This window comes from Cryptomeria japonica, chromosome 1 (genome assembly GCF_030272615.1).
Source record: "Cryptomeria japonica chromosome 1, Sugi_1.0, whole genome shotgun sequence".
NCBI classification, from domain to species: Eukaryota; Viridiplantae; Streptophyta; class Pinopsida; order Cupressales; family Cupressaceae; genus Cryptomeria; species Cryptomeria japonica.
In genome coordinates this window covers 654,568,285-654,593,798 of record NC_081405.1, presented here as the reverse complement: position 1 = coordinate 654,593,798, position 25,514 = coordinate 654,568,285, and positions in this window count along the sequence as shown.

Genomic DNA, 25,514 nt, shown 5'->3' with positions numbered 1-25,514 from the left:
TCAAAAGACAGAAGCACCTTGTGCAGAAGTACATCATATTCAAGAACTACTGTCCAACAAAGAAGAATCGCCTCCTGATAACATTATTCCTCCCTGAGGAGAGACAGTATATGAGAAAATGCAAAGAGTAGAAGAGGATCTGATACATAATTAGAGAAAACTATCAGGCTCGTATCAATCGTCAAAGACTTGTTTTCACCCTACAACATACCCATCCATAGCACTGCCAGAGTCTGGGATAATACCTCTTAGACTAATTCAAATGACTATGAATGGGGCAGTTGTTCAAATGTTACTGAAGATATTACTGCAAATGACAGTCATACACCCATTTCTCAAGAAGAACAAGGCACAGAGCCTAGACTACTTGAATTTGGTCCACAGAATATCTATGATGCCAAGGAAAACGAGTAGCAACATTATGAACAAGTCTACACAAAAGATGATACCATCGAAGACCTCGATGAAATCCTTAACTTATTTAATATCCTAGCCAACCACGATGATACCTCCATCCTAACACTTACAGTAGCTGAACTTGATCCACCTAATAACTCTTTACCACTTATGTTTCCTGACCTCATAGACTAGGATGAACCTGAAAATCATGACATACCAATTTTCCCAAATTATGAATCCATTATCCATTACTTCTGTACCATTAACCCGGAAATAGACTCTACCAGTGAACAAAGTAATGACATCTGCAATCAGGGGAGTGCCAAGTCTCTCAGTCGCAAAAATGAGCAAAATAAAGGATCTATTGCTGAAAACTAGTCAATGGCGGCACTAGATCACAAAAAAGTAAAAATAAAGGAAGCATCTAAGGGTGAAAACCTTTTTAAGGCACCTAAAGATGGGAGACTTGACACTCTTCCTAAACATTATCAGGAGCGATCACCCATGATGATTGAGCCTATTCAGTCAATCAACATTGGTACAACAGAAGCAGCCAAAAACATACATCTAGAAGAATCTCTGATAGAGGAAGAAAGATCAGAGTTTATCCAATTTTTCAAAGAAAAGCAAATCAACTTTGCTTGGTCGTATGCAGATATGCCCGGGATTGATCCACAGTTAATCATGCATCACTTATCCATTGCTCCAGGAGCTAAACCAGTCAAGCAAAAATTAAGAAAGATGAATCCACATGTAGCACTCATGGTCAAAGCTGAGTTGAGGAAACTATTAAACATCAGATTTATTCGACCTATAGACTATGCTGAATGGATTTCCAACATCGTACCAGTATCTAAACTAGATGGCAGCATCGGGATTTGCACCAATTTTAGAGATGTCAACAAAGCCTGTCCAAAGGATGACTTTCCTTTGCCCACTATCGACATAATTGTAGACCTCACAACAAGCCATGCAATTCTATCACTAATGGACAGTTTTTCAAGCTATAATCAAATCAAGATAGCCCCAAAGGATCAAGATAGAACAACGTTTAACTGTCCTTGGGGATCGTATTGTTGGAATGTCATGCCATTTGGCTTAAAGAATGTTGGGGAAACTTATCAATGAGCAATGACAACAATCTTTCATGACATGATGGATACCTTCATGGAGGAATATGTGGATGATTTACTAGCTAAATCATTTACACGAGCAGAACATCTAAGCATCTTAGAAAAGATTTTTGATAGATTGGAGAAATTCCAAGTTAGGCTTAACCCTAAGAAATGTGTCTTCAGGGTTACATCAGGCAAATTATTAGGCTACATAGTTTCAGCAAAGGGCATTGAAGTGAATCCAGCAAAGGTACAAGCCATTATGGAGAAGTCACCACCAAACAACATTAGCCAACTCAGATCTCTACAAGGATGGCTCTAGTCAATTAGGAGATTCATCGCTCAACTAGCAAATAAAAGTCTATCATTCAATCATTTGCTACATAAAAATGTACCATTCAGATGGGAATCCAAATGTGCAGAATCATTCTATCAAATTAAGCAATATCTAATGAACCCGCCAGTTCTAGTACCACCAATAGCCGGGAAGGCACTCATTCTCTACATCTCAACAATAGATATATCACTAGGGGCATTATTAGCACAAGAAGATCAACAAGGTAAGGAACGAGCTATCTATTACATCAGCAGGACATTAAACAAATATGAACTCAACTATAAATTCATTGAGAAGGCTTGTCTAACAGTGGTATTTGCTTCTCAAAAGTTCTGGCATTACATGCTAGCTCACACAATTAAGCTAGTTGAAAAAATTGATCCTCTCAAATATTTGCTTAGCAAATTAGCTCTTACAGGAAGATTGGCTAAATGGGTCATGATTCTTAGTGAATTTGATAGCCACTACACAGGGCGACGAGCTATCAAGGGACAAGCAATTGCAGATCAACTAGCTGAAGCACCACTATCGGGAAAACAACCAATGGAGATCGAATTTCCAGACAAGGATGTTCTTTCTATTTCCACCAAACAATGGACTCTATACTTTGATGGATCCTATACTCAACATGGCTCCGATGTTGGCATTTTGTTCATCACTCCTGACAGGCACACAATACCAAGATCTTATAGGCTCATTTTTCCATGCACAAACAACATTTATGAATATGAGGCATTGGTTATAGGCATCAAAATGGCTGTGGAATAGAGAATCATAGAATTAATTCTATGAAGATTCACAACTAGTAATCAATCAAATCAATAATGACTATCAGACGAAGGATGACAAGCTACTACCATACAAACGAATGGTGCATGATTTCAAACAATATTTTGCACACATCACCTTCGAGCAAATACCAAGGTTGGACAATAGAGTAGTCGATGCAATGGCTACTATCGCTTCACTACTACAAATTCCAGAGCAACAAAGTTGTTACGAGTTTCTGGTAGAGCAACTGTTCTCCCCATCCTATGACCATTCTGAATCCCATGTTATCTATGCCTTGACCGGTTCTGACTCTCCATTATATGGACCGATATATAACTATCTTAAAAACAATATCCTACCCACTAACCTATCTCAAAACCAAAAATGCAACTTTATCCTGCAAGCCGCCCATTACACTCTCACTATTGATACTTTGTATCGTCGAGGTCTAGATGGTACTCTTCTTCGTTGCCTTGATCGTAATGAATCTGACTCCGCTTTACAAGAGCTTCACAAAGGTATCTGTGGTACACATTCAAGTGGTCCTACTCTGTCTAAAAAACTTCTAAGAATGGGATATTACTGGCCGACAATGGAAAAAGATTCTTACCATTTTTTAAAGAAGTGTCCTAAATGCCAAATCCATGGCAATCTTATACATGCACTAGCACAAGAACTGCAACCATTCACAACATCCTGGCCCTTTTGCCAGTGGGGACTAAACTTAGTCGACAAAATACATCCTTCATCTTCAAATGGACACAAGTTCATTATTACTGTAATAGAATATTTCACCAAATGGATTGAAGCGGTCCCCATGACCACAATGACTGGGAAACAAATTGCCTCTTTTATCCTTAATTATCTAATCTATAGATATGGCATTCCAAGTTCCATCATCATAGATAATGGACAACCTTTCAAGAGCCAAGATGTGCGAGAACTATGTGATAGATTCAAACTCCAACATCATTTCTCTACACCTTACTACCCATGGGGGAATGGTTAGGCCGAAGCATCCAACAAAACAATATTGAAAATCCTAAAGAAAACAATAAATGATGCCGGCAAAGATTGGCACATACAACTCAATCCAGCACTTTGGGCATACAAAACTAGCATCTGCACACCTACAGGAGCTACCCCATATTCACTGGTCTATGGATCAGAAGCAATTTTACCCCTGGAGGTAGAAATTCCATCTCTCAGAGTCTCTTTGAAAGGCCTCATTCCAGATGAAGAGTATCGAGTCAACCGACTACAAGAGCTAGAACTTATAGATGAAAGATACCAACATGCCTACACTCACCTCAAAGCATATCAACAATGCATGTCCAAAAGCTACAATCATAAGGTCATTCCCAGAATTTTTAAAATTGGTGATCTAGTACTCAAGGAAAATCCTAGAAATCAGCAAGATCGGGAAAAGAAAGGGAAATTTGAACCTAATTGGTTAGGCCCCTATGTCATCATATCAGTCTATGGATCAGGTGCTTATCAGCTAACAACTTCAGAAGGAGATGTGCTCGATGAACCAACTAACAACATCCATCTAAAGAAATACTACATTTGAGTAGTCTAATGCACGGAAAAGTCAAAAATATCAGAAAATCAAAAAAAAAAAATCAAAAATCAAGAAAAAGAAAATTAAAAGGTACAATAAAAGCAACTGGTGAAAACCTGGCAACAGGCGCTATTGTAAGAGGACAACTCCTCTATCTATCTTTACTCAAAGCCTTTATATCCATAGTCAAGCACTATCGACCATCGCCTGACATTTTATCACATTATCTAGGACATACTTAGCATAGTCACTATCCTGGTTTATCCACATATCCTTTCATCACATCTCACCATGGCTTGGTAATCACTATACATATCTACATTAAGAGGAAAACTCAGCTAGGGGTAGCATTGATCACAATTTCGTCTTCAATCAAAACTTGCAGCAAACTTGGAACATCATATCAAGCAAACAAATCAACAATCATGAGAACAAAACATTGATCACTTAAAAAGATTCACAAAACATGATGGATGATTTTCTGAAGAATCAAATGTTTGCATCTTGCATGAAGTTTTGACTATTTTTGTGCTTGAACTTTTTGAACTATTGGATCCTCTACATTTTCTCAACGATGCATCAAGCTAGAGAAAGTCATGAGGACTCCAATATTTTTTAGTTTTCTGTCTGTGAGGCATTCATTTGTACTGTGCAAATACTTGTCTCATGACATGATTCAAATCATATTACTGAAGACATGATTCCACTTTGCACATACAAATGGTTTAATCTTGTCTATTTATACCGAATCCACACTCAGCTCGTCCTGGTTCAATTATACCTTGACGCTTGTGCTATCTTGCAAAATCAAAAATCATGTAAATTTTTCTCAGGTCATTATGGTTTAATTATACCATTGTGCTTGAATAAATTTTCAACATATCCCAACAAATCAATTCTCAATGATGATACCTACAAAGAAAGAAAAAACATGTGACTATACAGAGATGACAAACGAAAGAATGAGGACGCTCAAATTAGTTGCATATCATTTTACAAATAGTTGAATATCATTTTACAAATAGTTACATATCATATCATACATCTCATTTTCAAGATACATCTCATAGCATATCACATATCACATCTCATAAATCAAATAAATGCACCATCACATTTTCATTCATCTCATTGTAAATCATACATTCACGTCATAATCGAAATCAAGAGCATTTATCTAAGCATGAAATCATCTTCATAGAATCTCATATCAAAACATAATTCATATCATTCATCATTGAATCCATCACATGCATATCTATCGTATCATCATGGAATCTTTCTTCACTTTTATATCTTCATCATTCTTCCAAACTATCTTCTATCATGTCTTATACAGGATGTATCTTTCCTGAAACTAGATGTTTTGATCAGCTCTTATACAAGATATATCATTCCTAAAACCAGATGTTTTGATCAACTCTTATACAGGATGTATCGTTCCTGAAACCAGACATTTTGATTAGCTCTTATACAGGATATATCATTCCTGAAACCAAATGCTTGATCATCCATGTCTTACATAGGTGGTATCATTCCTGAAACTAGATGCTCAATTCATCCATGTCTTATACAAGCGATATCATTCCTGAAACTAGACACTCGATCATCCATGTCTTATACAGAAGGTGTCATACCTGAAACTAGACTTGATCTTAATCTGATCAATCTTAATCTCAATCCAATCAATCTAATAAATCTTATCAAACTCATGCATGTCATCACTATCCACTCTTTTATCTTACAAATAGAATTCTCTTCTTTCGAGAGATCATTCATGCCTTTAGTGCATGAACGATCTCCCGAGGAGGCATTATTGTATCAAATCTTGACATCATTTTCATATCAAATCAATTCTTCATATCTGGGGCATCATCAATATCGTTCATCAAATCCAAGGCATCATATTGACATTTCGACACAAGGATCATATCTGGCAAGATTTTCTTTGAATCAACATGTGGTCACACGTTAACTCAAAGAGGGGCAAAATGTAGACACCTAAGAGTTGCACAATGAATTAAGTGAATTTTATTCATTTAATTATTCTTAATTCTTCCAATTAATTAAATTAAGATTTAATTAATATACCCTTCTTCTGTCTAAGCCATTTAATTAAATTCACATTTAATTAAATACCCCCCCCTCTAGCCATTTTAATTAAATTCACATTTAATTAAAAATATCAATTTATCCCATTTCCCATTTTAATTAAATCTACATTTAATCAAAATCTCATTTGCCTTTAAATAAATCTAAATTTATTTAAAAATCCCCCCACTTTCCTCCTAAACCCCCCTTCTAAATTAATCTAGAACCCATCTAATCCTAATCAATTAGCCTAAACCCTTCAATCATCCCCTTTCCCTAAATTTGAGGATGTCACTTCTCAAATTTGGAGGGAAGTCTTCCAAAAGCAATAAAACCTTTATGTCTTCAACAAGCTAACTTGTTGAGTTCCCCCAAATTTGGAAGGACTCTTACAAATTTGTCTCCAAAGTCTTCCAAACCATTAATGGTTAACTCACCCTTGTAGCATGGTTAGAGACTTTTTGCCTAACTTAACCCTCTTCTAACCCAGGGGTCTCATCAAGAATTCATTGCTTTGACCATGGTTATCCCTTTAACCTTTGCACAAGAGTTTACCCCTTGGGTAAAAGCTTTATCCATTGGATAACCCTAACCTAACCTTAACCCTTACCTTCTAAGGTAACCATGAGGTCTTCTCAAGCATTTAATGCTTCTTACATCTCCTCTCAAACAGTCCTATGTTGACAATTGTCACCATTCAATTGGTGGAAATTATAAACATGGATTGATAACTTTCAATCCTGACCCTTGATTAGATCTTTCAATATAGACCATCCATTGCCCTATTTCTTCTATAAATAGAGCCCCCATTCCTCCATTTCAAGGATCCAAGCTTTTAGTATCTCATTTATGCTCAATTTTATCAATACATCTAGCCTCTCTTTGTAATAGGAATTAATCTAATAAGCATTTTAGAGCATTTCTATTATCATTAGCTTAAATCATATAACTAGTATATCATGTTAGGATAGTATTGCTACTAACCTTGTCATCTTATAATCTAGTTTAACTCATTTGTAGAATCATGCATAAATAGGATGCATTCATGTTAAAATCAATCTAAAGCATCCCTCGTTCTTGCATTCGTCATCCCTAAGTCACTTTGCTCAGTGATCTGAGAGCAAAGGCATTGGCTTGAGGGACCTTGTGAGATAGAGAACCATGGAACCTACCTTGGGAAGTTGAGTCATTCCTCATGACTCCATAACTTGCACCAAGAAGTCATGTGGGTGTGTGTGGACAAGCCCTTTGAACATCATTTTCACATTTTGAGTTTCATCGCCCTGCTTTTCCCGCATACAATTATAATTCTCATGTCAATGGAGGCGATGAGCATGTTCTCTTGCTCATTCCTCTCCTCTTATATAGTTAAATTATCTAAAATATTAATGACAAGTATGGTCAAGTATAGAAATTAGGAGCATGTGTGAAGCATTATTGTTGTTGTTATGATGTAGTTTAGCCCACTTCCATCCAAATAGTCACAAGGATTTTCTATTTGAGTATAGTAAATCTAGTCAAGATTGGAGTGTCTAATTAAGGATTATCCAGCCTTCCAACCAAATGTCTTTTCTTTTACATTTTGATCATCAACTAGATTCTAGAGGAGGTTTCTAGTTTCAACAATATAGAAGGCTTCTTTGAATAATTATTTATAGATTCTTGATTCATTAGTATTGTTCTTTATGTTCTTACTTTTTGGGGATTTTTTTTGGAATATTCTTAGTCATTCACATGAATTTCTCTCTTTTGGAGATGAGGTTTTATTCCTTTTCTTTGGTTAAAATTTATCTTTTTCATTTTTACATGGGTACCTCATCGGGCCTTGCTGAGACCCATTATTTTCTTTTTATGAATTCTTCATTGAAGTTGTTAACTTATCTTCAAGTTACAATTAATAAAGGGTTAGATAAAAAAGATATTCTTTAAAATTAACTATTTAATTAATTAGGCCCCTTTTATACTCTCTTACTTTACCTTACTTAAGTCATTTATTTTTATTTCTTGGGTCACAGAATGTGAGCACATGTCATGTTGTAATTTAATAATAAGATAGGATCACTTTTTTTTTTAATTATTAAGATTCATTATTGTTATTCAATGAACTATAATACACATTCATAATGGTTCATTCTAAATTGGGTCGATAGTCTGTTTGACCTACATAGCATTTTATTTCTTTCTCTCTCTCTTTCTGTGATAGATGTTTGATTGTAGGTAATCATTGCAAGTTGTAGGGTTGAGAATTCAAGCTCAACATGTTGCATCCCATAATGTATTAATTGTTTATTGAAGAGTTTTTTGGTCAATGATTGTCAATGTATTTGAGAAAAAAATATTTACAATATCTCTTATGATCTTATCAACCATATTAAAATCATTAGATGACTCTATCACTAGATGATTAATATCCATTAATTTGCATTTTATCCTTACAAATGACACATTAATGTCTTATGTGGGATATAAGCTTAAGATCCTTTGAGTTGCATTCAAACTCATAAAATGTTTATATTTTATAATGAAGGGCTCTTTATTTTAGAATTTTCAAGATTTGAAAAACTATCATACTATGAGTTACTTAATTATATCCCTTCATTGTTCTCTTCTTTTCTCTAGTGGCATATTGTTATTGTACTTGTGGGGCTATAGGTATAGAAGAAATTTTAGTCAAAAAAAATCTTCAATAAAAATATATCACAATTATATATAATTCACTATTCTCGTTCTTGTTCAATGGATGTCTCTTTATCTAGGTAATCAGAACAACATTTTTTATGAATAGAAACTCATAATTCAACTATAAAGATATCATGTATGTTATCTTTTGGGCATTTACTTGGAGGATGTAAAGTAGAGCATTGACAAGAATATAGTTGACCCATCATAACATTATTATACCCAATCTTGGGGTAGAAACATAATTCATTCTTGCATGCTAGAGAGGAGCAATGAGCGGGAAGCAAGGAGGAGGGAAGACTTCAAATGAAGACGCCTCTAGAGGAGGCGATGAAGATCCAGACAAAGATCTTTGCTCCTACCTTGTTTGGAAGGTTCGACCCTGTTTGGATCACTTGGCTCTTTTTATGTTTCCATGCTCTATGGGAGGATGTTTGGGTGCTTTGCGTAGGGGTTTCCTTTTCCAATCTCAAGCATGGTTTTGGGTGGTTGGAGGAGTTGGCGGGCTTCATGGCGGTTCCCCCTGCTTCTTTTTGTGGAGTGTGTTGGCTGTCATGACTGGGAAAGCCCTCTTTTCTAGGGTTTTGATTTTCAACGGCTAGTTTATGGTCACGATTAAGGTTAAGTAGTGACTGTCTGATCTGGGTGCTTACGACTTCAGTGTTGGAGGGCGCAAGGATCCTGCCCACAACTTCTATGTTGGAGGGCATTGATGAGTTTCCCATCTTCTTGATCAAGGGTTTTGTTGACCGCTTTGTTGTGGAAGGGTTTTGGGGTGGCTTTGGTTCCACCCTTCTTTGTTGCTACATCATTTCTTGCCTTGTGGCTAGTTTTCTTGACGGGAGACACACCTGGTGTCGGTTGTCTTTTGTAGTGGTTGGTGTTTTCCATGGGGATTCTTTTTCTTTTGGAGAAGGTGTAGGTGTTGGAAAAGTTCGGGGCGTTTGGAGTTTGCGGGTTCTCTACTTCTTGTGGGGATTGTTGGCTCTCGCGATGGAGCCCTAGAGTGAGGGGGTTCTCTACTACATGTGGAGATTGTCGTCTCACATGGTCAAGCCCTGGAGTGCGGGGGTTGTTTGGGATCCCAGTGGAGTTTATGTGGATTGGTTTTTCTATGGGTTTTTGGTTGTTCCTCTCCCCTTGGGTTGTCTTTTGTTCTTAGGGAAGGAGCTGGTGCTGCAGGAGGCCTCTGTGTGGGAAGTTCTTGTGTTTATTTGGTGTGGCTTTTCAGGGTTTCCTCTTGTAGTTTGTGTGTGTGTTTCTAGTTCTTTTATTTTCAAGAGGTTCTCTGGTGACTTTTAGGCTGTCATCTTTCCATTTCTCTCATTGTCCTTTTAAGGTGGACCATTCTTCTATAAAGGGGAAGAGTTGTGGGCTGAGTTTTATGGGATGGGTCTTGTTGGGGGCTTTGGATGCCTTATTGTTTGAGGTTGGGTGTTCTTTCATGTCATTCTCCCTACTACTGGGTTTCTTTCCCTCATCTCCTATAGAGGTGGACATATTGGTGGAGCTAGTTTGCATGGATTTTGTTTGGATCAGGCCTCTATTTCTTCTTAGGATTGTGGGAGACTTTTCAAAACCCTTTTGTCCAGATAAGCTTTATGAGTTGGTTTTTTGGTTGCTGGACTCTATTTTGTGGTTTGAACCTTGGCTCTTTCTATTGATGGTCTTCATCCTTTCAGCTTCTATTGAGGTTGATCCCTGTCTTATAGAGATGGAGAGGTGATGTGCTAGAAGGTGGACTTTGATCAGATGTTGAATGGTGACGAGCTTCTTTCTGCTGGTTTTTGGAGCCATTATAAACAACCATCTTGAAGGGGTGTTGGAGCCATGTATAACCCACTGGTAGGTTGGAAGCTAGTAGTTTTCAAGGGCCTAGTTTGGCCAATTGTTTGTTTTTTTGTTAAGGACAGGTTTTGTGCTTGGCGGACTGAGGACTATGTTACAGGTTAAGGGAGCCTAGGAAAACCCTGGTCTATTGGTTTTGGGTGCCATTCTAAAACCTAGGTTCAAGTTTAGGGGAGCCTTTAAAAACCTTATATGTCCAGATTGTGAATGTATGAATATCTGTTGTAATCTGGTGTTTTTTAAATGTTATGGATTCCTGGAAACACCCATGGAATCCGTTGAAGGTTAAGGGAGCCTTTGTAAAACCCTTGTGCATGTGAAAGATGCTGGTCTATTCTATCTTGGATGAGGTTGGGCTGCTAGTTTTTTATGATTATTCCTTTTGGAAGAGTTGTATTGTGGGTTCTAGATCCTGGTAAAATCTAAGGGTTTCAGGTCCCGCCAAAACTTGTTGTAAGGGGTTTTGGGTCCCCTCAAAACCTAATTTTTCCTTAATCAAAAACATTATTATACCCAATAAAATGTATCTAATAGGATCGTTAAGTATTGTCTAAAGAGATATAATTATTGAATCTATTTGGTGTTTCTATAAATAATTGTATGCTTTATTTAAAACTATTCATTATTTTAGTATGATTAAGTCTTTGATACCTATGATGATAAATTGATGTCTAAGGTATATATTATTCTAATCAAATATCCTAGGAGTGTTAATTGTTTACACCTCTTAAGATTAGTAATCTCACTAGAACATGCATTGGTAATGTTTTTTTATATGATGTATCTCAAATTTAGGTTAAAAGGTCAAAGAATAATAATGCATCAAAGTAGGAACTTATGCTAGTATTTGCATTGGATTCATAGTAGAACCATTATTTCTAAAGTGAGAAAATTGTAGGAATATAATAAATAAAGTTCTGAGGAAATCTCCTTTCAATAATAAGGCTATTTTAACCTATCAAATAAAATCATGGGTAAAGTTGAGGAAGATAAATTTATCCTCATGATTATGTAATAATGATATTAGAATTGAATGCTTTGAAATTAAAAAAATGAAAACTGCATTAAGAGATGATCAATTAGAAATAGGTATTATTTCCTATGTTATGGGAAATACAGTATTAAAATAAATAAAAATTCTCATGATGAGGTCTTTTAATTGTGATTAATTATTGTAGTGATCATGACTTATCTCCATTTCTATTAAACAATTGAATAATAGATTACCTAAATCATCCTAGGTTGTTATTATTGATAAATAGAATGAAAATATAATAATAAAATATCGTGCAAATGTATGCAAATGTAAAATATACTTATTTATCTTAGAATTAGCATATGATCATCATATGATTGTGTAAAATTAACTACAAGAATAAATTTTTTTAGTCATGTGAATATAATATATTTTGGAAAAACTCCTTTAGAAAAAATGCACACGAGAAAGAGGAAAAGTAAACCAAAGTGTTAAATCTAGCACAATAACAGTCTTCATATTCTTATAACTTTAGGTATATAGGCTATTGAAGCAATCACCAGTTAGGAGGGACCTCAAAGAGATCGGTCTAGACCTATCAAAAAGAGTAAACACAACGGAAACACAAAGACATGATGGAGGCAATGCATAAGAGATTGTATTCTAACAACAAAATTTATTACAACCAACCGGTAATAACCAGGTCACAGAAATCGGCTCACAGGCCTGCTAAACATGCTCAAAATACAGAATAGGTCACAACCGGGACCTCAAATGTTAAGATCTATCTTCTATGTTGAGTATAACTTCCTAATTACATTCTAATGCTCTATTACAATTATTTATATGATCCAAGGGGATCCGGTCAGCCACAAAAAGGATTAAAACGCAAAGATCAAGACCTAACATGCAAAACCAACAAGGTCGGCCTTTGCCAAGAGATTCCTCCGAAAAATCCAAAGATGAAGTGGAGATCATGGGAAAAGTTCGGCCATGCGCCAAGGAACATCAAAATCAATGCTTAGGGCTTTGTAAGCTATGGAAGGAATCAGGTAGTTCACAAATGCAAATAGGTCTTGGAAACCGTTAACATGAAACTATCACGAAAACCAATAGTGATAACTTGCCGAAAAAAGATCCAAATGCTCCATTTCTAGGAAATACGAAAGATGATCAGGTCTTCAAGCCAAAATCTAACTTCACAGGATCCGGTGAGCCAAATCCAAGACACAAAGAAAGAAATGTTGAAACTACAAACAAAAAGAAAAAAACAATAAGGAAAACATTTTGGTTGATGCAAGATTGTTATAAATCAGGGATGCTCCTGCATCAGACATCCGGGGTTGTTGAAAAAAAGTGAGTCTCTCACTTTGTCGGGGTCAGAGGAAAACCAAGGTGGTCTGCCTCTTCCTGAGAAATCCAAGATGAATCTTCAACTGGTCTATCTTTCCACTTCACAAGATATTCCTTATACTTACTGCTCTGGGTACTACGCCCAATCCTACTATCCAAAATGTCTTCAATCTAATCTGGTTCCTTATGGGGAAACTATTTCTCTAAGTCTGCAATATTGTCCTCACTAAATTCCAGTTCATGATACTCATGAAGATCTGCAATGTTAAACACGGGTGAAATACTTAGATTATCCGGTAACTCCACTTCATATGCACTCCCAGAACTAAACTTTCTCAAAATCCTACAAGGTCCAAACTTTTCCATCTGCAATTTGTTATAAGTTCCAATTGGGAATCTTCATTTTCTCAGATACACCATCACTTCATCATCAATTTCAAATTCCTTATGTATCCTCTTCTCATCTACCTTCTCCTTATACTTGTTTTCAATGTCCTCTAAATGTTTCTTAACTTGAATATGTAAGTCCTTCATGTGATCCTGCAAAATCTTCTATTGGTGAACTTCTTTGGTCTTCACTGCTAATATCTCTTAATTATGATATACCTCTAGGATGCACTCTGGTAACAATCTCAAAAGGTGTTCTTTCGGTACTCCTATTTACTGAATTATTGTAGGAAAACTCAGCTTGTGCAAGAATCAAATCCCAACTTCCGGTTTTGTCCCCAACTAAACATCTCAACAAATTTCCCAAGCTCCCATTAACTACTTATGTATGTCCATCAGTCTATGGATGAAAAGTAGAACTAAACTTCAAATCTATCGTCATCTTCTTCCAAAGTATTCTCCAAAAATAGCTAACAAACTTAGTGTCTCTGTCTGAAACTATGCTCTTAGGTAATCCATGCAATCTCACTACTTCCCTGAAAAATAAGTGTGCTACATGTAATGCATCTAATGTCTTCTTACAAGGTATGAAATGAGCCATCTTCAAGAATCTATCCACTACCACAATATAGAATCATTTTCTCTCAGTGTTTCAAGCAATCCAAGTATGAAATCCATGTTTATATCCTCTCAAGGCATTACCGGTACTGTCAAAGATTTATACAATCTTACATTTTGAATACTACCCTTTGCAACTTGATAAAATCTACAACTTTGCACATATTTCCTAGCATCCTTATGAATCTGGGGCCAAAAATAATGCTCACTCACCAATTCTACTATTTTGTCAATACCAAAATGTCTAGCTAATTCTCCATTGTGTTTCTCCTTTATCAGTTTCTCCCTCATAGAACTCTTAGGTATGCACAACTGAACTCCTCTGATAACATCCCATCCTAAAAAAAGTAATCCAACCACTTGCTTCTATCTAGACCGTAACTGGTTCTCTACATGCTCTCCAAGGTTTTGCAAAATTTGGGTCATCATCATAACAAGTCTTCAATTCCTCAAATCCTAATACTGTCACTCTCATCTCTGTCAGCAAATTGCTTCTCCTATTCAGTGCATCAACAACTTTGTTAGATTTCCCACTTCTATGCTTCAACATAAAGGTGTAACTCTGCAAAAAATTTATCCATCTCATATGTCTCTAATTCAACTTACTCTAACTATTCAAATACTACAAGGCTTGATGATCTGTATACAACACAAACTACTTAGGCAATAGATAATGTATCCACTTCTTCAAGGCTTGAACTATGGCATAAAACTCTTGATCATACATTGAATATCTCCTCTAGGAATCATTCAATTTCTCATTAAAATAAGCTACTACTCTCCCTTCTCGACTCAAGACTGCTCCTATTGTTGTTCCACTTGCAACACAATCCACTTGAAATACTTTATTGAAATCTAGTAAAGCTAACACAAGATGCTCAATCACTTTCTTCTTCCATAGCTCAAAAATTTTATTTGCTCCGGTAGTCCACTTGAATTCCTTTTGATCTCCCCTCATGGTCTCAGTCATAGGGTTACAAACTGAACTGAAATTTCTGATGAACTTCTGGTAGACACTATCCAATCCATGAAATGATCTTACCTCTCCAATTCTTTCCGATGTAGGTCACTCTTGACAATTTCTTTTACTTTCTCAGGGTCCATCTTCAAACCATCCTTGGATATCACAAATCCCAAATAGACTAACTCATCTTTCCTGAAGGGACACTTCTTAAGATTTATCAACAACTTTTCTTCTCTCAACCTTTGCAAAACTTGTCTCAAATGCAACAAATGCTCCTCTTTTGTCTTACAAAAAATCATAATGTCATCCAAATATACAATAACAAACTTACCCCATAATTTCTTCAATACCTCATTCATCAGTCTCATGAAAGTATTCAGTGCATTAGTTAACCCAAAAGGCATCACCAACCATTCATATAGTCCTTCATTTGTCTTGAATGTTGTCTTCCACTCATCTCCTTCTTTGATCCCGATTTGATGATATCCACTCTTGAAATCTATCTTTGTAAAGTATTTGGCTTTGCTCAAACAGTCCATTATTTTATCCATCCTAGGCAAAGAAAACTTGTATTTCATTGTGATCTTGTTTATTGCTTTGAAATCGGTACACATTATCCACTCTCCATTCTTTTTAGGTTCTAATACTGCTAGTACTGTACAAGGTCTCAGAGTTTCTCTGATCAAACCTTTCTTCAATAGCTCCTGCACTTGTCTATTCAGCTCTTCATTCTCTGCTGGTGTCATCCGGTGTGTAGCTTTGTTAGGCAAACTAGCTCCGGGAATCAAGTCCATGCAATGACTGATACTTCTCATAGATGGCAATCCAGGTATGTGCAGGATCATGGTGTGCCAAAACAAGCCCTTAAGTGGCAATGAAATTTCGGAAAATCAGAGTTATGCAACTTGACATGAAAATTTGAATAATTTGTGAACATTATTCTTAAAATATGTAAGAAAAGAATATATAAAAAAATTGAATGTAGTTTCTAAGCTACTAGTTCCTTTTTGGAAAAAAGAAATCCTATTTGATGAAAATTTCAAATTTCAATGCAGTGGTACTAAAATTTTAGGAAAAAAATAATAAATAGACGTATGTTTGACCACCCTAATCACAATCAAATCATAATATTTTTTTATAATATTTATAATATAAGTATTACACTGATGTCCGGATGTGTCACATATTTATTTATTTTTTTAATAAAGTCTGATGTCCGGATGTGTCACATATTTTTATTTTTTTTTTAATAAAGTAAATAATTATTTATAAATTTTTTACTACATCTTTTTAGAAATTCAGAAGCTCCTACGTGCGACCACCTTAACTTGGTCAAAACCTTACGAAATTTAATATTTTTTAATTTTTCCCTATAGTAGACAAAGCATAGGATGTGATGCATGTTTCGGATTTAAAAAATGTTATACCGTTTGAAAGTTATGACTGTTTTTTAATCAGTCTATCAATCAGAACTATTGTCAGAATTCAATTAAAAAATAAATAATAATTATTTATTAAAGTCAAAATAAGACAAGCCTTATATTGTTGGAAATCTAGGAACGTCCTTAAAAAACCCTTTTCATTTTATCATTTTTGGCTACAAAAAAAGTCATTAGCCACCAGTGTAAACTCTGGAAAATCAAGAAATACTGAAAAACACTTTTTTTCAGTTGACTTTCCAGGCTTGTCAGTTCCAAGACAAATACCAAAGCATTCCGTTGAAATTTGAAAATTTTACAACACAAATCAGATATCCAATTTTAATAAGTAAATTCTCTAACTAAATTTGCACATAATTAATCTAATGTTTATTAATATATTAATAAATAATATTTTAATATATTAATTTATAAATAAATTAGTATATGATATTAGGGAGAGAGAGAGAGAGAGAGAGAGAGAGAGAGGGAGAGAGACAGAGAGAGAGAGAGACAAAGAGAGAAGGCGAGGGAGATGGAGATAGATGGAGAGATTAGGGGAGAGGGATAGAGAGATATTAGGGGAGAGAGAGAGAGAGAGAGAGAGAGAAGGCGAGGGAGAGAGAGATTAGGGGAGAGAGAGAGAGATTAGGGGAGAGGGGGAGAGAGAGAGATTAAGACACCAAATAATGTCATTATGGGTCATATGGTGTCCTAAGGGGTTGTAGGACACCATATGACCCCTATGGACACCATAGGACCCCTTATGACACCATATGGTGTTGTTAGGGGTCATATGGTATTCTAAGGGGTCGTAGGACATAATATGGCCCCTTAGGATACCATAGGACCCATAACGATCCAATATGGTGTCATAATGAGTCATATGGTGTCCTAAGCAGTCATAAGGGTTCATGGGACTCCATATGACCCCTAAGGAAAACATACGACCCCTTATGACACCATATGGTGTTGTTAGGGATCATATGATGTCCATAGGGGTCATTTTGTCTCCTAATGAGTCATATGATGTCTTAAAGGGGTCATGTGACACAATATCATCCATTAGGAGACAATATGACCCATAACGACCCAATATGGTGTCTTAAGGCGTCATATGGTGTCCTAAGGGGTCGTAGGACACCATATGACCCCTATGGACACCATAGAACCCCTTATGACATGATATGGTGTCGTTAGGGGTCATATGGTGTCCATAGGGATCTTAGGACATAATATGACCCCTTAGGACACCAGACGACCCATAATGACCCAATATGGTGTCATAACAGGTTGTATGATGTCCTAATGGGTCATATGATCCTAGGACACCATATCACCCCTTAAGACACCAAATTGTGTTGTTATGGGTCATATGATGTCCTAAGGGGTCATAGCACACAATATGACCCCTTAGGACACCATATGACCCAAAGCAACCCAATATGGTGTCATAAGGGGTCATATTATGTCCTAAGGGGTCATATAATGTCTTAAAGGGGTCATATGACACAATATGACCCATTAGGACATAATATGACCCATAACGACCCAATATGGTTTCTTAAGGTATCATATGGTGTCCTAAGGGGTTGTAGGATGCTAAATGACCGCTATGGACACCATAGGACCCCTTATGACACCATATGCTATCATTAGGGATCATATGGTGTCCTGAGGGGTAGTAGGACATAATATGACCCCTTAGGACACCATAAGATGCAAAGTAACCCAATGTGGTGTCATAACAGGTCGTATGGTGTCTTAAGGGGTCATAAGGATTCATGGGACACCATATGACCCCTAAGGACAACATATGACCCCTTATGACACCATATGGTGTCATTAGGGGTCATATGGTGTCCATAGGGGTCATATGGTGTCCTAGGACACCATATGACCCCTTAAGACACCAAATTGTGTCATTATGGGTCATATGGTGTCCTAAGGGGTTGTAGGACATAATTTGACCCGTTTACGACACCATATGACCCAAAGCGACACAATATCATGTCATAAGGGGTCATATTGTGTCCTAAGGAGTCATATGATGTCTTAAAGGGGTCATATGACACAATATGACCCATTAGGACACAATATGACCCATAACAACCAAATATGGTGTCTTAAGGGGTCATATGGTGTCCTAAGGGGTTTTAGGACACCATAGGACCCCTTATGACACCATATGGTGTCGTTAGAGGTCATATGGTGTCCTAAGGGGTCGTAGGAAATAATATGACCCCTTAGGACACCATAGGACCCAAAGTGACCCAATATGGTGTCATAACAAGTCGTATGGTGTTCTAAGGGGTCATAAGGGTTTATGGGACACCATATGACCCCTAGGGACAACATTCAACCCCTTATAACACCATATGGTGTCATTAGGGGTCATATGGTGTCCATAGGGGTCATATAGTGTCCTAGGACACCATATGACCCCTTAAGACACCAAATTGGGTCGTTATGGGTCATATGGTGTCCTAAGGGGTCGTAGGACACAATATGACCCCTTAGGACACCATATGACCCAAAGCGACCCAATATGGTGTCATAAGGGATCGTATTGTGTCCTAAGGGGTCATATGATGTCTTAAAGGGGTCATATGACACAATATGACCCATAACAACCAAATATGGTGTCTTAAGGGGTCATATGGTGTCCTGAGGGGTTGTAGGACACCATATAACCCCTTAGGACACTATATGACCCAAAGTAACCCAATATAGTGTCATAAGGGGTCATATTGTGTCCTAAGGGGTCATATGATGTCTTAAAGGGGTCATATGACACAATATAACCCATTAGGACACAATATGACCCATAATGACCAAATATGGTGTCTTAAAGGGTCATATGGTGTCCTAAGGGGTTGTAGGGCACCATATGACCGTTGTGGACACCATAGGACTCCTTATGACACCATATCATGTTGTTAGGGGTCATATGGTGTTCTAAGGGGTCGTAGGACATAATATGACCCCTTAGGACACCATAGGACCCAAAGTAACCCAATATGGTGTCATAACAGGTCGTATGGTCTCCTAAGGGGTCATAAGGGTTCATGGGCACCATATGACCCATAAGGATAATATACAACCCCTTATGACATCATATAATCTCGTTAGGGGTTATATGGTGTCCATAGGGGTCATATGGTGTCCTAGGACACCATATGACCCCTTAAGACACCATATTGTATCATTATGGGTAATTTGGTGTCCTGAGGGATCGTAGGACACAATATGACCCCTTAGGACACCATATGACCCAAAGAAACCCAATATGGAGTCATAAGGGGTCATATTATGTCCTAAGGGGTCATATGATGTGTTAAAGGGGTCATAAGACACAATATGGCCCATTAGGACACAATGTGACCCATAACGACCAAATATGGTGTCTTAAGGAGATTAGGAGAGAGAGAGAGAGAGAGAGAGAGAGAGAGAGAGAGAGAGAGAGAGAGAGAGAGAGAGACAAAGAGTGAGTGACTAGGGGAGAGAGAGAGAGATAGGAGGAGAGGGAGAGAGAGAGAGAGATTAGGGGAGAGGGAGAGAGAGAGATTAGGGGAGAGAGAGAGAGACGAGGAGGAGAGGGAGAGAGAGAGATTAGGGGTCATATGGTGTCCTAAGGGGTCATATTGTGTCCTATGACCCCTTAGGATGCCATATGTCCCATAATGACACAATTTGGTGTCTTAAGGGATCATATCGTGTTCTAAGAATGACCCCTTAGGACACCATATGACCCATAACGACACAATTTGGTGTCTTAAGGGATCATATGGTGTCCTAAGACCCATTAGGACACCATATGACCCCTTAAGACACCAAATTGTGTCTTTATGGGTCATATGGCATCCTAAGGGGTCGTAGGACACAATATGACCCCTTAGGACATCATATGACCCCTAATCTCTCTCTCCCCTAATCTCTCTCTCTCTCCCTCTCCTCCTCTCTCTCTCTCCCCTAATCTCTCTCTCTCCCCCTCTCTCTCTTTCTCCCTTAATCTCTCTCTCTCTCTCTCTATCTCTCTATCTCTCTCTCTCTCTCCCTCTCCCTCTCCCCTAATCTCTCTCTCTCTCTCTCTCTCTCTCTCTCTCTAAAATATGACTAATAAAATTGGATATCTGATTTCTACCATTTCCATTAATGTGGCAATAGTAAAAAAAGGCGGCAATGGGAAAAAAATTTGGGACCACAAATTTATACATTAAAATCGGATATTTGATTTTTGTAAATAAAAAAGAGCCTTTTGGGCCATTTTGTGGATTCCAATGGCCCACAGTCTGCATATTCTATTTTCTGTCGATGATCACGAGTTTTCAGATAGGTTGAGACAAATTTGTACTTTTGGGAGATTCTTAAGGTCAAATCTTACATTGTCAATCATTTAGGAGCATCTATGTGGAGGTAAATGGGGAGTAGTAGTCGTCAGAAGTCTAAATGGATAGGGTAATAAAGCCTAACTGGACATGTCAAGGTTGATAGTTCATCATCACGACGAGCAAAATGAGAAATTGGCCATGCGACAACATTCGATTGAATGAGACTAACGATTCTTTTGCTAGTCGAAAAATTGCTGCCCTAATAAAACCATAGGGAAACTGGAAAAACTGAGATAGGCTTTTGTAGGAACCCCTCTCATGGCCCTGTAGGTTCAAACAAATCATTTGTAGGTGCCATAGATTCCAAGTTAGGGCCCATCAAAGTTTGACAATTTTTAGCACTTAGTGCGCTCTAGGGATGACGTTGTTAGGGTATGACCCCGAGCATTCGACCTAGTGGGGGCGCAAAATAGGACCATGCATAGGGTAATAATTCCTAACTGGACATGTCAGAGCTGATGGTTCATCACTGCGATGAGAAGAATGAGAAATTGGCCACGCGACAACATTCGATTGAATGAGACTGGTGATTTTTTTACCAACTGAAAAATTCCTGCCCTAATAAAAGCATAGGGAAACTTGAAAAACCGAGATAGGATTTTGTAGGGACCCCTCTCATGGCCCCGTAGGTTCAAACAAATCATTAGCAGGTGCCACAGATTCTGAGTTAGGTCCCATCAAAGTTTGACAATTTTTAGCACTTAGGGCACTCAAGGGACGACGTCGGTAGGGTATGACCCCGAGCATTCGACTGAGTGGGGGGGAAAAATAGGACCATGCATAGGGTAATAATGCCTAGCTAGACATGTTGGAGCTGACGGTTCATCATCGTGATGAGTAGAACAAGAAATTGGCCACGCGACAACATTCGATTGAATGAGACTGACGATTGTTTCACCAACCGAAAAATTACTGCCCTAATACAACTATAGGGAAAATTGAAAAACCAAGATAGGATTTTGTAGGGACCCCTCTCGTGGCCTCGTAGGTTTAAACAGATCATTCGTAGGTGCCACGAATTCTGAGTTATAGCCCGTCAAAGTTTGACAATTTTTAGCACTTAGGGCGCTCAAGGGACGACGTTGGTAGGGTATGACTCTGAGCGTTCGACTGAGTGGGGGGGAAAAATACGACCATGCATAGGGTAATAATGCCTAACTGGACATGTTGGAGCTGACGGTTCATCATCGTGATGAGTAGAACAAGAAATTGGCCACGTGATAACATTCGATTGAATGAGACTGACGATTGTTTCACCAACCAAAAAATTACTGCCCTAATAAAACTATAGGGAAAATTGAAAAACTGAGATAGGATTTTGTAGGGACCCCTCTCGTGGCCTCGTAGGTTTAAACAGATCATTCGTAGGTGCCACGAATTCTGAGTTATGGCCCATCAAAGTTTGACAATTTTTAGCACATAGGGCGCTCAAGGGACGACGTCGGTAGGGTATGACCCCGAGCGTTCGTTCTAGTGGGGGGGAAAATAGGAGCATGCATAGGGTAATAATGCCTAACTAGACATGTCAGAGCTGATGGCTCATCATGGCGATGAGAAGAACGAGAAATTGGCCATGTGACAACATTCGATTGAATGAAACTGACGATTTGTTTGCCAACCGAAAAATTGCTGCCCTAATAAAAGTGTACGGAAAATTGAAAAATCAAGATAGGATTTTGCAGGGACCCCTCTTGTGGCCCCATAGGTTCAAATGGATCATTCACAGGTGCAATGGATTCCGAGTTAGGGCCCGTCAAAGTTTGACAATTTTTAGCACTTAGGGCGCTTAAGGGATGACGTCGGTAGGGTATGACCCCGAGTGTTCGACTGAGTGGGGGGAAAAATAGGAGCATGCATAGGGTAATAATGTCTAACTAGACATTTCAGAGGTGACAGTTCGTCATCACGATGAGCTGAACGAGAAATTGGCCACGTGACAACATTCGATTGAATGAGACTAACGAATTTTTTCGCCAACCAAAAAATTGCTGCCCGAATAAAACCCCGAGCATTCGACCGAGGTGGGGGGAAAAATAGGACCATGCATAGGGTAATAATGAATTGTATCAAGTATTGTTCATTAAATGAATTGTATTGTATTGTTCATTAAATGAATTGTATTGTATTGTTTATTAAATGAATTGTATTGTTCATGAAATGAATTGTATTGTATTGTTCATTATAAAAACAACACTTACAATGAAATGAAATGAATTGTATTGTTCATTAAATAACCATTATTAACCATTGTTAATTATTGGAATGAAGATTAAAGATTTCCGTGATAACACCGCGCATAGATGAGCAACAATTTATATGATTGAATATCAACTTCTGTATATATAAAAATGTCAAATGATTACAAATGTATGTCCATATACAAAATATACATGCCAACTAGACATGTAAGCATCCCAAAACTATCTATAACATCCTAAGATGCTGATGGATCATCAAAATCGATCCTCTTCACCGCACTGCTCAGCTCTAAAGGATCCTACACAAGAAAAACAAACCACGATTAATATTAGTTATATTATATAATTCACATTCGAAAAGTTAATATAAAAATGAACTATAATTGAACTATTCATGTTTACCTCATCTCCATGTTTTCTCTTCGGCTTTGCAGGACTCTTGATGTATGTCTTCGGTAGAGGAGGTATGTTTTCAATATTTTCATACACAACCTACATATGTTCATAAACATGATATTGATACAAGTTAGCATATAATTGCCACTGCTAATAACAAATTATATCGACTAAACACAAAATAAAATAAACACACATTTACTCGAGGCATGTCTTCTTCTTCTTCATCTTCGGGTATACTGGGTGTAGTCATCAAGGATGTGAAGCCAAGAATTCTCTGTACATATACACAACAAGTATATGAAACTATCAATCTATGTCTAGACATGTATAATCACTATAAGTTATTTAAATTATTCATTCAATCATATTTGCATTCAATTACCTTTCCCTTGTCTCCAACTGCACTACCAGATCCTAAATCACACTACCCCGCACTCGTGCTGCTTGTGCCCTACAAGAGTAAAATAAGATATACATGCAAGTTACTACATAATATAATTAATACCAATATAAATGATGAGCATGTATGTACAATAAAATACAAATGACTAGGTGCCATAATATATGTACCATCAAGCTATCAAGGCCAAATGAAATGGCTGACAAGGTGCCCTCTTGAATCTGTCTCAACTCCTCCTCGGTCATCAACTATTAAATAGGCCATGTAAATAAAAATTAGTACTTAATATTATCTAGATTATAAATATTCATTTAAAATATAACATGAACTGTGAAAAATACAAATCTTACCACTACATCATCAATGTATGATGATAGTGCCTCCTCGCCTATAGCATGTGAGGACTCCATAGGGTATCCTCCAGTCTGTGTCATAACATCTGGTGCATCATGCATCTCATGCACCTCATAATATGCACTGTCCACAGGAGGATCAATGGGCTGTCCAATTGGACCCAAGCATACGTGCGGGCACACGTGACACAACTATGGGGCACGCATATGTGTGGAGTCGAGGATGATGTGTCAATGCCACTAGATGCACCGCTACCATCAAAAGTAGGCTGAGCTACTGACCCATCCCAAGAAACCAAAAGGCTACTCTAAGAGTGAATAGCCGATATGGTCTGTGAAGCTGTCTCACAAATGATATCTGGATACTGCACTAGAGGTGGGGGATCAACAGGAGGAGAGGGGACATATGGGCCTTGGACTACTCTGACTACCCCAGGTCTATTTTGGGGCATACCTAAACCCACACCCTGGAAATGTTGGATGTCAAAGTAGTTCACATGTTTGTGTAAAACAAACTCAGCATACAATTTTTTTATGAAATAGAAGGGGACATCAAGATTGTTGTTGGGTGGTTTGTCAAAAACCATCCACCAACGATCCCAAATTTTTTTCACAATACCATCATTTGTGCACCATTTAATAGAAATTTTTTTTGGGGGGTCTACAGGTGAACCAGTGTAGGGATTCACAAACAATGAGGCGATATCGACTTTCGATATCTAGAGATCCTTGATATCCTTATACAACAAGCCATCCGCATATTTTTCCCTCATAGAATCTCGCCACAAAAGGGTGACATTGTGCTCCTCAGTCATGGTTTCCATACTCTTTATGATCGACGTGAGAGGATCAAACATTGGGTTTAGACAAGGGATCCTATGATATACATCTGCAATCCCCCTCAATTCATTCAAATTTTGTGCAATCAAATCCTGAATTGAGGTGGGGTTTGGCAAAGGAGGGTTTGGTTGTTGCAGTTGTGGTTCATCAATGTTTTCATTGTTATCCCCCATTTTTAACCTAATTGAATGTGAACAATTGAATTTAGTTAACAAATTTAAATAATTTTGTATTTGATTTTAAAAAACCTAGTTTTCATGAAAAAAACCATATTTTCAATGAAAAATCAAATAAACATTAACAAAAAATACAAAAATTGAATGAAAATGATTGAAAACAATAAAAATCTTACCTTTCAATCTATTTATTAGCAATTTTTGGCCAAAACATCGGATATCGGATACAATCAAATA